At 51.3% G+C, this 12,263-nt stretch overlaps 1 protein-coding gene across 1 annotated transcript in view; it reads right to left on the reverse strand.

The window, feature by feature from the left end:
* PLXNA4 (plexin A4) overlaps window positions 1-10,023 on the reverse strand; it is a 446,024-nt gene extending 436,001 nt beyond the window's left edge. Inside the window, exon 1 of the mRNA XM_005550800.5 lies at window positions 9,975-10,023. The gene's annotated coding sequence lies outside the window, so the exon portion shown is untranslated. The remainder of the gene's footprint in view (window positions 1-9,974) is intronic.
* Between the last annotated feature and the right edge of the window lie 2,240 nt (window positions 10,024-12,263).

The raw sequence follows: 12,263 nt of genomic DNA on the forward strand, positions 1-12,263 counted from the left end.
CTTTCTTGGATGGCAAAGTTTTCTCTTCCCAAGAGAAAATTTGTTTCAATCATCCAAAGTTTAGGGAGATGTGTCTTAATAACTCAAGCTTCCTTTGTTAATTTGATAAAGAACACTTATCTTTGTCAGTTATATTGAAGCCTCTTATTCAAGAAGTATAGCTGGAGAAAAAAAAATTGAGAAGGTGAATGTCATTACTCACATATTTTGCAAACATCCATCTTGATCTGTTATGTGCAACCAAAAAGTGCCACTTGTGGGAAACATGTCCACAGACCTGTCAGAGTGGCATTCACACTTCTCGAAATGGTTTCTTTATGAAATATACACCTGAAGGCAGATCGCAAGGCCACGGTCGCTAAAGTTTTGTGAGAATTCGCAGTCATTTCTGGGAGTCTCAAAAGCAAATGACAAGGACAAGAGGCAGGCAGTGCCTCTGAAAGTTGGATCCACAAGTCCCTGCAAGTCCCCATTTTATCAGTACAGTGAATTCATTCTTCTGGTTTTTTCACCTCTGAAGTAAACCAAAACTTGAAAGCTTCCGGTTGAAGGCCACCATCTCCCAAAATGCCTTTCTAGGGAACCCTCTTTCCAGGAGACATCAATAGGCTTAAATACACCCACATAAAGGGATCCCCATGGCCCAATAACCTGAAAAGCAGTGGGCGAAGAATAAATAGGTTTCCCAATAACAGGTCTTCTTCACCTGTAATTCACCCTTGTGCATCTCCGTGAATAGGACAAAAGAGAGGATGCTTGCAAAACTTACTTGGTCACAGAACGCTTTTTCCACGGAGGATTTTATAGACTAGTCTTTGGAATGTTCCGCTAAATTCAGCTTGGTCTTCCCCCCCAATCTATCAGTGCCTAAACCCATAGTGAGTTTTGCACAGAGAGAAATAATTTAATTCCATGTGCATCCATGAGCAATAGCACTGCACCTACCTGTCCCTGACCTTTATGACCCAGGATGCTGGAGGGTGACTGAGGGGCTCAGCCTGCACCCATCTGGATTCATCTGAATCCTCTGGAATAGCCAGTCAGCCTGACTTTTGGCTCTGTCCCTGCTGCAGAGCAAGAACCCACCATATTAGCCTGGTTCACACTTCCCTAGTATTGATATGTTTAAGGTCATTTTTCTCCACCTTATCCTGCTCCATTTATTCCTTCTATTTTTACAGCAAATATTTATCCATTGCTTCCAGTAAGATAGGCTCTGGGTTGGGCACTGAGTATACAAGAAGTAAGAAATGATCCCTCTCAACCTAAAGTATAAGGAAATACATGATTCCCATTGTTTTCATTGCGACTGCCAGTAGCAGCTTCTTCACCATTATTAAAAAGCATGAATTGAGTTACTGATTAAACCAAAAACTGCTTGAAGCAGGGGCTGACCCTACCTTCTGGGAGCTGCAACTCTCAGGCAGACACCCTAATGCAGGCCCACGTCTCTAGGTCGGTGAGTTGCTCACATCAATCAGTGGTTAGGGACAAGTGCATTCAGGGAGGAAGACAGGGTCAGTATCTAATGGACAAGAGAGCTGGAAAGAGGTCACAAGCACAGCATGACCATCAGTCCTCTGCCCAGCCTGACCCTAAAGGGCCTTCAAAGCACAGGAGTAGTAAAAAGTGTTGATGAGGGGCAGGACTAGCTAAAGGCAATGACTTACAGGAAATAGTTTATGCAGAAATGTCCCCTGTTGCATTATATTTCAATGCTTTCATTATTTCTGAAAACTAGGGGGGTGGCAGAGGTCATTACGACCTCTCCCTGCTTCCCAGCAGCCGTGCCGTCCCTGAGATAGTCACACACCACTATGCGGAAGGCTTGCTGTTGTTTAACAAGTCCCAAAACATTAGAAAAGTCTCCCGATAGCGGATTGGCACCCGTTCTTCATGTGGTTTCTATTTGGGGTTTAAATTGGATAACCCACAGTGTAGTCGACTAGTGTTGACATAGACTCATGAATTCTGGGACTCCTAATTGGAGTACCCTGCCCTGTCTTGCCATCTGACTCTGTTCTGAAGAACTTTATGTTCCTTGCATGGAAATTATTATCCCAGACTCCCAATTTATGTATCTACCCAAATCTGCAGAGTCTCACCTGACATCATGCCACCCCACCCCAATTCTGAGCTGCAGTCATTTTCCTGTTCCCCTTGTTATCATTGCCACTGCCAGTAGCAGCTTCTTCACCATTATTAAAAAGCATGAATTGAGCTCTTGACTAAACAAGACACTCCTTGAAGCAGGGGCTGACCCTACCCTCTAGGAGCCGCTCCTCTCAGGCAGATGCCCTAACGCAGACCCACGTCTCTAAGTCAGTGAGTTGCTCACATCAATCAGTGGTTAGGGGCAAGCATATGTATTTAGGGAGGAAGACAGGGTCAGTATTTAATGGACAAGAGAGGCCCCAGTGATGCTTTCTGCCATTCCTCTGATCCTAAAGTTCTTGCTGTCTTTTCTTCCTTCAGAGGCAAAGGCTGAGCTCCTGCAGGGGTAACTCTGACATACCTACTGCAGGGAGAGCCAAGGAAGCCCCAGCCCCAGGGCCTGACCCACAGAGGCTCTAGCTTGACCTAGTATCCCAACCCCAAAGTGAGAGGAGTTGACTGATGCCTCGTGGGCTGACCTGTGACCAGTGAGCTACAGCAGACCAGAAGGACCCGTGGATTAACTGCTGGCTGTGCCTCTCCACCACAGACTATTCTGAGATATAGTGTTCACACCAGGCTTCCCTGGATACCTCCTGAGTGACTGAGCCACCAGCTGCTTTTCACTGGGAAGCCAGGGCCAGCTTGGTAACACACTATTTGTTCTTCTTCCTTCCCTACCTCTCCTCCTTTGCTTCACTTTTGCTTCCCTAGGACCCCACCCCTCAATAAAGTGGTAACACACAGCTTCTGCCTTGAGCTCTACTTTCTAGGGAACCCAGACTGTGACTGGGGTGAAGGACAGACAGGCAGAGGGGGCAAGGTCCAGGCTCTCCATAGGTTTGACAAGAACAGTACTGCTTGCATCTGTTCTGTGCATTGGAATTCCACATAAAATTTCACTGGAGCAAAGACTTTCACTGTATACATATTAAAATATGTTTAATCACCAATCTAGACTAACCTCCTCATTTTATAAACAATAAACTGAAACATAAAATGATTTTTCCCAAGATGCTTTAGTTAGAGTTTTCTACATCTATCTGTATCCAAAGCCTAGCTTTTTCCACAACAGTGGTTTTTAAGCAAGGGGACATACTGGAATCATCTAGGAACCTAAGAAAATGGACATGTGCCTAAGTAGCTGTCTCTTTCCTTGGAAAGACAAGGGGCAGGATAGGCTCTGAAGAAGCCTGAGCAAATGCTGAGGCCAGAGGTGGACTCTCTACCTGCCTGGCACAATTCTGCTTGAGAACCTAATGCTTACACAATCACCAGAATCCAGTACTTGGTTTATGTAATGCAAAGGTTCAGTGGAAATTTTCACCATAGAAGCCACCTCTTTATTCACATTTAAGAGTAGACATAGGAAAGTGCCTGTCTTAGTTTAGTGTTTCTCAGTGGATTCCAGATCCACTACACAGTATATCTACTTTTGTGATTTCACAATCCATGTGAGTGTATTAAAGGATCTGAGAAGTCCTGCAGCAAGGAGTAACTTTAGCTTTGCTTTACACCCAGGGTTTTGCAAATTTATTTGACTGTGGAAACTTTTTTGTATGTAATGCCTATTCACTCCCCCACAGCATATACTTTGGGAAACTCTGCTCTATTTTAAGTATTATTTTCAGGAAAGCAGGTCTGAGATGGAGAGGAAGAAAATGAACTCCAACTGACTCTAGCAACGTTAGCTGACATTCCAGGCAGGCTGCTTCTTCAGTTGCACATCCTGAAGTCTGCTACTGTCTCCTCTCACTCTCTAACCCTGCCACAAGAACGGAAGCAATCCACCAGCCATGCCTTGCTTATTTCTTTCCTCTTGGCCTCTGGGCCAAAGCCAAGGAATGATTGGTTCACCTTCTAGTGTGAGCCTCCACACTACCAAAAGGGAAATCCAGCTGTGCTCTTTTGAGAAGAGTTCAGTAAGTATGTCAGATAAGGAACTGATCTTGAGCAAAGACCGGGAAAGCCTTTCAACTGCCATGGTATTCGTTTCCTAAATTTCCAGTGACCTCTTCCTCAACTGCTTCTCTCCTCGCACTTCATAATGAAAATACTCTACACTGTAAGACCTTGGGAATTAATTCAGCGAGGCTATGTTCAGTGCATTGACTGAGGAGGCTCTATCCTCTTAGCTAGTGATCTGTTTTGTGTTGGAGTGACAAAACATCCCCAAATCCAATTTGCTGTTGCGAATCCTGGTTCATGGAGGAAACACCATAGAGGGGAAGGGGAAGATCCAAGCTCAGAAGGAAAAGAGAGGATGCCTGAGATCTCGCCAACACCTGTTGGTTCCAGTGTGCACAGGACGTTACCTGCCAGTGTTTTATCCACTCATTCCTACTGCTGCCTCAGAGGGGAGGTGATAAAATTCCAGGTACACCCCTTCTAGCCACCTCAAGTTGGACACAACCTTCACTCACCTCACAGTGTAGAGAAGTCAAAGAAATAATGCATGGAATAAAAGTTTGTCTTTTGGAGAAAAAGAAAAAAAAAAAAGCAAGTAACCAAAGTGCCTCACTTGTGGATTTTTCCTAAAACATTTGGACCAGAGGGACTGAGCTTAGCCCTGGCTTTGGATTGGGACAGAACCCAACCAGGCCCATGGGCTCCTTCAGGGATTCACACCTACACCTTTTGGCATCAGGATATAATTCCTGATGCCTTGCCTAGGCCTGCACCATCTCAGGTCTGAATTATTTTCTTCATGCAAATGGGGACCTATCAAAATTCCTCTAAGTGCTACAGGATGGCTATCCCCCAACATGGTCCATTGGCACCAACATCTGATGAGTCTCTGCTCCGACCACCATAGGATCCAGGCACCCAGCATGGCATGATGTCCCCAGGCACAGATTTCTTCCCTGTTTCTGGATCCTAAAGTCAGAAACTCTAGGAGTAATAAATGCATGACTGAACAAATGTCAAGCACCTACCGCGAGTGGTGTAATGGTAAGAATCTTTGCCCAAGAGTGAAAAAACCATCCATCCCTTACCAACCTGGGGCCTTAGACATCTCACCTAAACTCTCTTCTCAGCCTTAGTTTCTATGCTGTCAAAATGGGAATAAACAATACCTACCTTGCACAGCTACTTTAAAGATGAAATGAGAAAGTGCTGTTTCCACAATACTAGCAACTTGAAGCAGTCAGCAGGGAGAACTAGACTCCTATCAGAATTGGAGCCTCAGAGAGTCTAAAGTAAAGATGGGGACTTCACTCAATTCGTTCATTCACTCCTTATTTTTTCCTGGGAGAAAATGGGAATTGCCAAATGAGGTGACAGTCACCCTCAGGACCTGGGCACTCTGCTAGAATGATCCATGCAATTTTATAACCTACCAACAGCCAAAGAGAAGACTCATCCCCCTTGATGCATGGGGAAATAGAGTCTCAATGAATAAATACATTTGCCTGGTATCACAGAGGTAGTGCAAGAGACTAGGACCAGATATTCTAAACTTCCTCCCCAGCCCTCGCCCATAAACCTCCCAAAGGGGCAGCAATACAGTGAACACATATATTCTAAGGAGGCAACCAGCACAGTGATGAGGAGAAAGGTCAGATTGCTTACAAGTGAGACTTGGCTCCATCACTAAGTGGCTGTGTGATCTGGGACAAAGTCTTTAACCTCCTGCATCTCAGTTTCCTCCTGGAGGAAATGGGGACTGTAATAGCCTATCTGGGTTGTTATGAGGCAAACTACTTAAATGGTGCCTAGCCCAAATGAGTGCTCAATAAATATTGGCCACCATCATCATTAATTATCATCTTTCGTTCCATTGTTTTTACAAGAACTGAAACTAATACTAATATACTCACAGCCTCTTCCCTTGGGAGGCTGATGCCACAGGACAGGGCAGGGGTGTGGGGGCTTACACCGATTTACACAGGGACTCGGGAAGCTTTTCTTCCAGGCTGCTCTATACCAGGCAGGGAAGCAGCCTCCTCCTTCAGGAACAGGCCTGGGCTGTGGGAATCAGGACCCCTGCCTGTCTTTCATTTCAAGATCCATCTCTTACCACTTAGCAGCAGAGCCCCCTTCAGTCTCCCTACAGGCTCCACCTTCCTACTACAACTTGAATGGTGCAGCCTGGGCAGTGAGGACAACGTGAAAGAAGAAAGAGAAAGTCTGGGCAGCTAGAGGGGATCAGGTGGGAGTCCCGGGAGGGAGCAGTGGAGCTTGCAGCTTTTAAAGAGACAGTGTCCTGTCCACGGGGCCCTGTGGGGACCAAGCATAGCTCGATAGAGCCTATAGGCCAATTATCCTAATCATGTGCATCTCCCAAACAGCCGTTTGATTTATTAGTGAGACGTCTTTTTAAAATGCCGCTCTTAAATATAAATAACACTTAATCATCCAGCTGTCGTTAAATTCATGTTATATTGATTTCTTGGAGTGCCGCAAATTTGAGGGCGAATGGGCTGGCGGATGTGCGCACAAAGCCAAGAGGTAGATTAGCAAATGGTGGGGGCGGAGAAGTGGGGGTTGGAAGGAGAGGAAGGGAGGTGTCAAGGGAGGGAAATGAACCTACTCAATAGCCCAGGGTCTGAGCTAGTTTCACATTGGGTAGCGCCGGACACAAATAAGAAGAGAAGAGACACTGGCACATCTGTTGCATAGTCTAATGACAGCCAAGATCACGGTCGTGTTTTCTGTATTGCTGCCGCCCCCTTGTAACCCACCACAGAGCCACTCCAACAGGTCTCTGATGTTCATTGTCTGCGTATGCCTTCTCTAGGTGAGGATGGGGAGAAGCAGCTAAGAAATGCCCCCTAGCTGGCTAGAAGTAGAGAGATCCACTGCGATTTCTTTGCATCAAAGCCTGATGATAACTATGAACCAAGAGCGGTTAATGACCCAGCCCCTTTAGCTCTCTCCCACTTCAGGACTGCTGCCATCCTAGAAAGCCCCCACTTCATTCCCAGCAGCCCTCATTGTGATGAAAAGGATCCCGAGGCCAAGTGTATGTAGGCAGACTCTGCCATGCAGATTTCCCTGTCTGCAGGGAGTAGCAGCAGCAGGCGACAGAAAGGCACAGAGAAGGAGAAAGGAAACAAGTTGACTGCCTTGGAGTCCTCCAGAAATGTCTGCAGTGTCCCGGTGGGCATCCAGGGTGAAGTCCTGGGAGGACAGAGGAGAGCCCCGGGAGGGTGTGATTGGGCAAGAAGGAGCAGCTTGCAGGTGACCCACGCCTAGTGCTCACAGGAGAGCTGCCTTAAGCACCATCTACCAGGCAGTGAGGGTCTGCTGAAAAGAAGCATTCATGGCTGGAGTTTTTCTAGTGTGAATCCCTTCCCAGTGAGAAAGACCTCAGAGAACTTAAAAGGAAGGGCACAGAAGAGTGGCAGAGAGGGTGAATGACAGCATGGCATGCTCCAGGGCTGGGCAAGAGAGCCAGGAAAACGTGATATATACTCCGCTTTACAGAGATGTTAATTAATGCCTGCCTTGTCCTAGAAACCAAATTGGTACCTAATGCTAAGTGCGGAAAGTGCGGAGATTGTTTGAACCCAGATGTTTAGCTTATAACCAGCATAATGACTGCTGGCTTTGCATTAAAATGATGGATCCTGAGGCTGCAAATACATGAGAAAGGAAAGAGGGTAGAGAGGAAAGCAGAGAAAGGAGTGGAGGTCTGCAGGGAAGATGCAGACATTTCAGGAAGATCCTGTACCCTATCCCTTTGCCTCTTCCAGGTCTCGTGAGGGACTGTTTACCTGGGAGGCACCCACTGTTGCTGGAGCTCATTATTTCTATTGCAAACCATGTGCTGCTGTACAAGTAGGTGGGACCTACCTGTCCACGCCCTCGAGGGGCATGTGGGGAGAAATGTTCCATTTCTTCCACAGCCCCGAAGACAGAGGTGGACCCCATTGTCACACATGGCTAGGGGAGCTGACCACATTTAGCCAGACTCTGAGAACGCATGTGGGTATATATCTTGGGTGTGTATGTGTGTGCACACGCCCACCATGCTTAAAAAGCAAATAAGGTTTCTTCCCCCTACTGGGGTCTCCCCATTGTGAGAGATTTGCTTTATTCCATCTACGCTTTTCAGTCAATCAAAGGGCAGCTCACACAGCACACAGCGGGAATACAATCTCCCTCCCGGGGCGTCTGCGCTTCTCCCCAGCCTAGCCAGAGACCTTTGCAGGAGCTGAAAAAAGTTTGGAAATAGCGGAGTCAGGGTGCTGAAAAAGCCGTTTCATTCAGCCCCCATCTTCAGGATTTACAAAAACAACCCAAATTCTGAGCCTAGCACTGAGGCCTCCTTGTTTAAAAGAATGTTTGCTCCTCTCCCATCATGTTCTGGAAGACTCGTAACATATTTTTCCCACTGGTGGGTTTGTGGGATACTCTGAACACATGATCTTGGACAGAGGGTACAAGCTTACTCAGTTCTGGGGGAGAATGATATGATCAGGTTGCCCAGAAAGGTACCTCAAAGGGACAGCTCCAGAAACGCAGGAGCTTGTACATGTATATTCAATTCCAAATTTGTTTTGGAGCTCATGTTCTTCTCCCTATGACAACTGAGACCCTAAATGAGTTGCTCTTAGACCCTAAGAAGGGAACTATGGAAAAGCCTCTTAGAACCCCAGACACTTCCTACCTCCTCCAGAAAAAGTTAAAATGAGCAGCCTGTGAAACTCCAGCCAGAGAGAACAAGAACGAAAATGCTTTCGGGAAATAGGACCTTAAAGAACTGGCTTCTGTGGAGTGGTTCTACACTCGGAGCAGCCCTGGGCTCTGGGGGACGCTGGCAGACCCATGAATGCTTTGCCTCCTCCAGTGGGCACCGCCGCCCGCCGCGGTCGTGAGGGAGGGAAGCCTCCTCTTTTGGAGAACTACACCCCTCGTGCTTCCCCCTTCTAGTTATCTTTCTCAGACACACACCTCGAAAGGCATGTGACAGGTGTTCGCCAGCCGGAGGCACCGGGGAAGGCAGCCCCATGTGCCAAGGAAGGGTAGGGAGGTGAGAGGGGACCCAAGTCCTGTGTCTCCAAGCCCTGTCTCCTTGCTGCTAAGCAGGGACTGAGGCTGTGAATAAGGTCATACCTTTTAAGGAGGATATGACCCCCGTACCTTCCCTAGACAAGCAACATACGCGGCGATGCTTTAAGCCGCTTTCTGTCTGAAATCTCGGCGCATTCCCGGGGAAGCAGTGCCACGCTTCAGAAAGGCGTTTGTGCTGCCTCTTACTGGGGAAACGCAGTGTCTGTTCCATATGCACCGCCCTACAGAACTGCAGCCCCAACCGCCTATGTGGCCTCCTCTCCACGCGTTGGGCCATCACTCTCTCCAAATAGGCGGCCGAATATCTGTGGTTCTGTCTCCCGTTGAAATCCCAGGGTGTCCAAAGGCCACGGGGCCGCGATGACACTGGGTGGGTCTCCGGAGACCTCCCAGGACTTCTCCCGTTTTAAAGCCCAGCTAGGGATGAAAGGGGCTGAGAGCTAAAAAATCGCTCCCTCAACCTTTTCGGGTGGGAGGCAGAGCCGGGAATACACAGAATCCCACCCCGAAAGTCCGGGAAAGAGAAGTCTGAGTCCGGGAGAGTGAGAGGAGAACGCACCCGGGAAATCCCTGCTCCGGCCGCTGCACCTCCGCGGGCGTCCAGGTGGGACGTGGGCAGGTGCGCGAGCGCCGTGTGTGCCGGTGTGGATCTGTGTGTGTGCCTGCGTGTGTGTGTGTGCGTGTGCCGCGGGCTGGCTCCAGGGCACCGAGGATTCCCGGGCCGACCCGGCCCGGGTCTCTCCGACCGCGCTGCCCTCACCGCCCGCCCGGCCCCGCTCCCCGGCTGGCCGGCTCCTTACCTGGACGCGCCGCGTTTCCCTCCTTCAGCGGGAGCGCCGCATTGACACTGCAGATGGAGCCTATGCCGCTGCCTCTCGCCCTCCTCTGAACGTGTGCGTGTGCGCGCGTGTGGCTGCCTCCTCCAGCCCCAGCCCCGAACGCAAATACTCCACCGAGGCACAGGGAAGCCGGGAGCAACCGAGGAACGCGGAGGGCGCCGAATCAGAGCCTGCGGGGCTTGACAGCTCCTCTTGCGGCGTCCAAGGTGGGCGTAATGTCCAACAAGAAGGTCGGAAAATGGGGATCGATTCCGAACACCCCTTTTCTCCACCCAACCCCCGAGTCTAAGCAGCGGCGGCGGCTCTCGGGGGCTGCGGTGGCGACGCGGGGCTGCCCCCCTTCGTCCCCACCCCCGCGGGCTGAATGTCCTTGATGCCAAGCGGGCACAGCGGCGTCACTCCGCGCCGCCCATGCTCGCCCGGTCGGGCCGCTGCCCGGGCGCGGCGAGTGCGCGGGGGACCCGCCGGGGAGCGCTCTCGGCGCCTCTGCGCGCCTCTCTGGGTAGCGGCGGCCGCCCCCCGGCAGCCCGCGGCCGGCCGCGCCGCTGCAGCCCCCACCCTTGCCGGGGGATTCGCCGGGCAGTGCCCTGGGGCCGGGGCTGGGGGGCCTCGGGAGCCGCCGGCTGCTCCCCGGGGAGGCGCGGGGCTGCGGCGGTGGTGGTGGCGGCGGCTGGCGCTGCGGCAGAGGAGAGCTCGGCCGCGGGCCGAGCCGGGCCTCCCGGGCGCGCCCCCGGCCCCCCGGGCGGGCTGCTAGCAAAGTTTGCAGGGGGCAGGGAGCGGGGCCGCCGCTGGCTCGGCCGCCGCCGGAGCTCCCGGGCTGCCTGCTGCCGCCGCGGCTCGCTGCTGCTGTGCATTGAAGCCCGGCCAAGCGCTGCAAAAACTCCAGCTGCCTGGCGCTCTCTGGGTCCTCCTCTCCTCCCTCCCGCCCTCCCTGCTTCCCTTCCTCCCTCCCTCGCCTCGCCTCCTCTCCTCCCCGCCGCCCGCCGCCCGCCGCCCGCCGCCGCTCCCTCTCTGGCTCGCTCTCGCTGGCTCGGAGCTCGCGGCTGACATCTAGACCGAGGGAGAGCTGCTGGCAGAGGGGGCAGGGGGCGCCTCCCTACACTCTCCCACCCGCCGCCGCCTGGCTCGCCGGCTCTCGCCCTACCAATGTTTGCCGACACCCCCCTGGGTCCCCTCGGCCCGCACGGAGCCACCCTGGCAGTGGCGATGTGGGGCGGAGAGGGGGGCATACATGGGTGACCCGGGCGCAAGGCGCGCGCTTAGAGGGAGGCATCCAGCCGCCTCGGAAGGTGCAGCTCTGGGCGCTGGCCGTCGGAGGGACCCTCAGGTGCTCAGAGCTGACACGAGCGCACACTGACGCCGAGGCATACACCCATTCCTACTCAGAACCCCTCCCAACACCCCACCAAGTCACCCCCACATGGCACCCAAGGAGGCCGAGGACACCGAGGGCACAAGGCCTGCACGAGAGAACATGAGTGGTCAGTGCCCCAGAGCTGGTTTGGTAACCTGACTTTTCCAGTCATGTTTATACTGAGCAGTTCTCCTGGCTCCTCTCTTCTCTGAAACCCTGGATCCTAGACTACATCCAAAACAGACCATGCCAACATCAGGGTGGTTTCTGAAGTCCAAAGAAAGAAATTACCATGTGGTTCTGGTTTAGGCAGTGGAGATGGGGAGTGGGTGGCACTACCTCCCACCTCTGCCTAGATCCTGTTAGGAATGGGCCCACCCACCAAGAGAACCCAAAGGGATTCCCACACCTGTTATCGCAACTCTGTGCATACCTCCCTCATCCTCATCCTGGCTCCCAGCATAGTCTCAGGGAAGTGGCACCTTCAGCAGTGTCCAGTAGGCATTCCCTGGGATAGGCAACCATCAAGGACGACCCTCTAAAGGAGTCAACGGTTCTTGGCCTCCTCTCTCCTGTCCCTTCTTTAGTTTTCCGTGTCCTCACACCCAGCAACTCCCTGCCCATTACTGTCCCTCCCATCAAAACATCTCAGAGCCTCCTTATTAGATGGACATGATTGATAATGGCATAAATTCCTATACCACCCTATATGGGTTATATTCTCACAGAAAACAAAGTTGTGTGAATTGGGGAGCCTTTGAACGGAGCTGTGAGATGATAGTTTAAACAAGCCCCAAGGTGAGCAGCACATGTAGGTCAGGCTTGGCCCACCCATAGAGGACCCCACTGAAACTTTGCTCTCACCAATGAGAAGATGAACCAAGCCAGAATGAGGA

The sequence above is a fragment of the Macaca fascicularis genome, chromosome 3 (genome assembly GCF_037993035.2).
Source record: "Macaca fascicularis isolate 582-1 chromosome 3, T2T-MFA8v1.1".
In the NCBI taxonomy this organism is placed as follows: domain Eukaryota; kingdom Metazoa; phylum Chordata; class Mammalia; order Primates; family Cercopithecidae; genus Macaca; species Macaca fascicularis.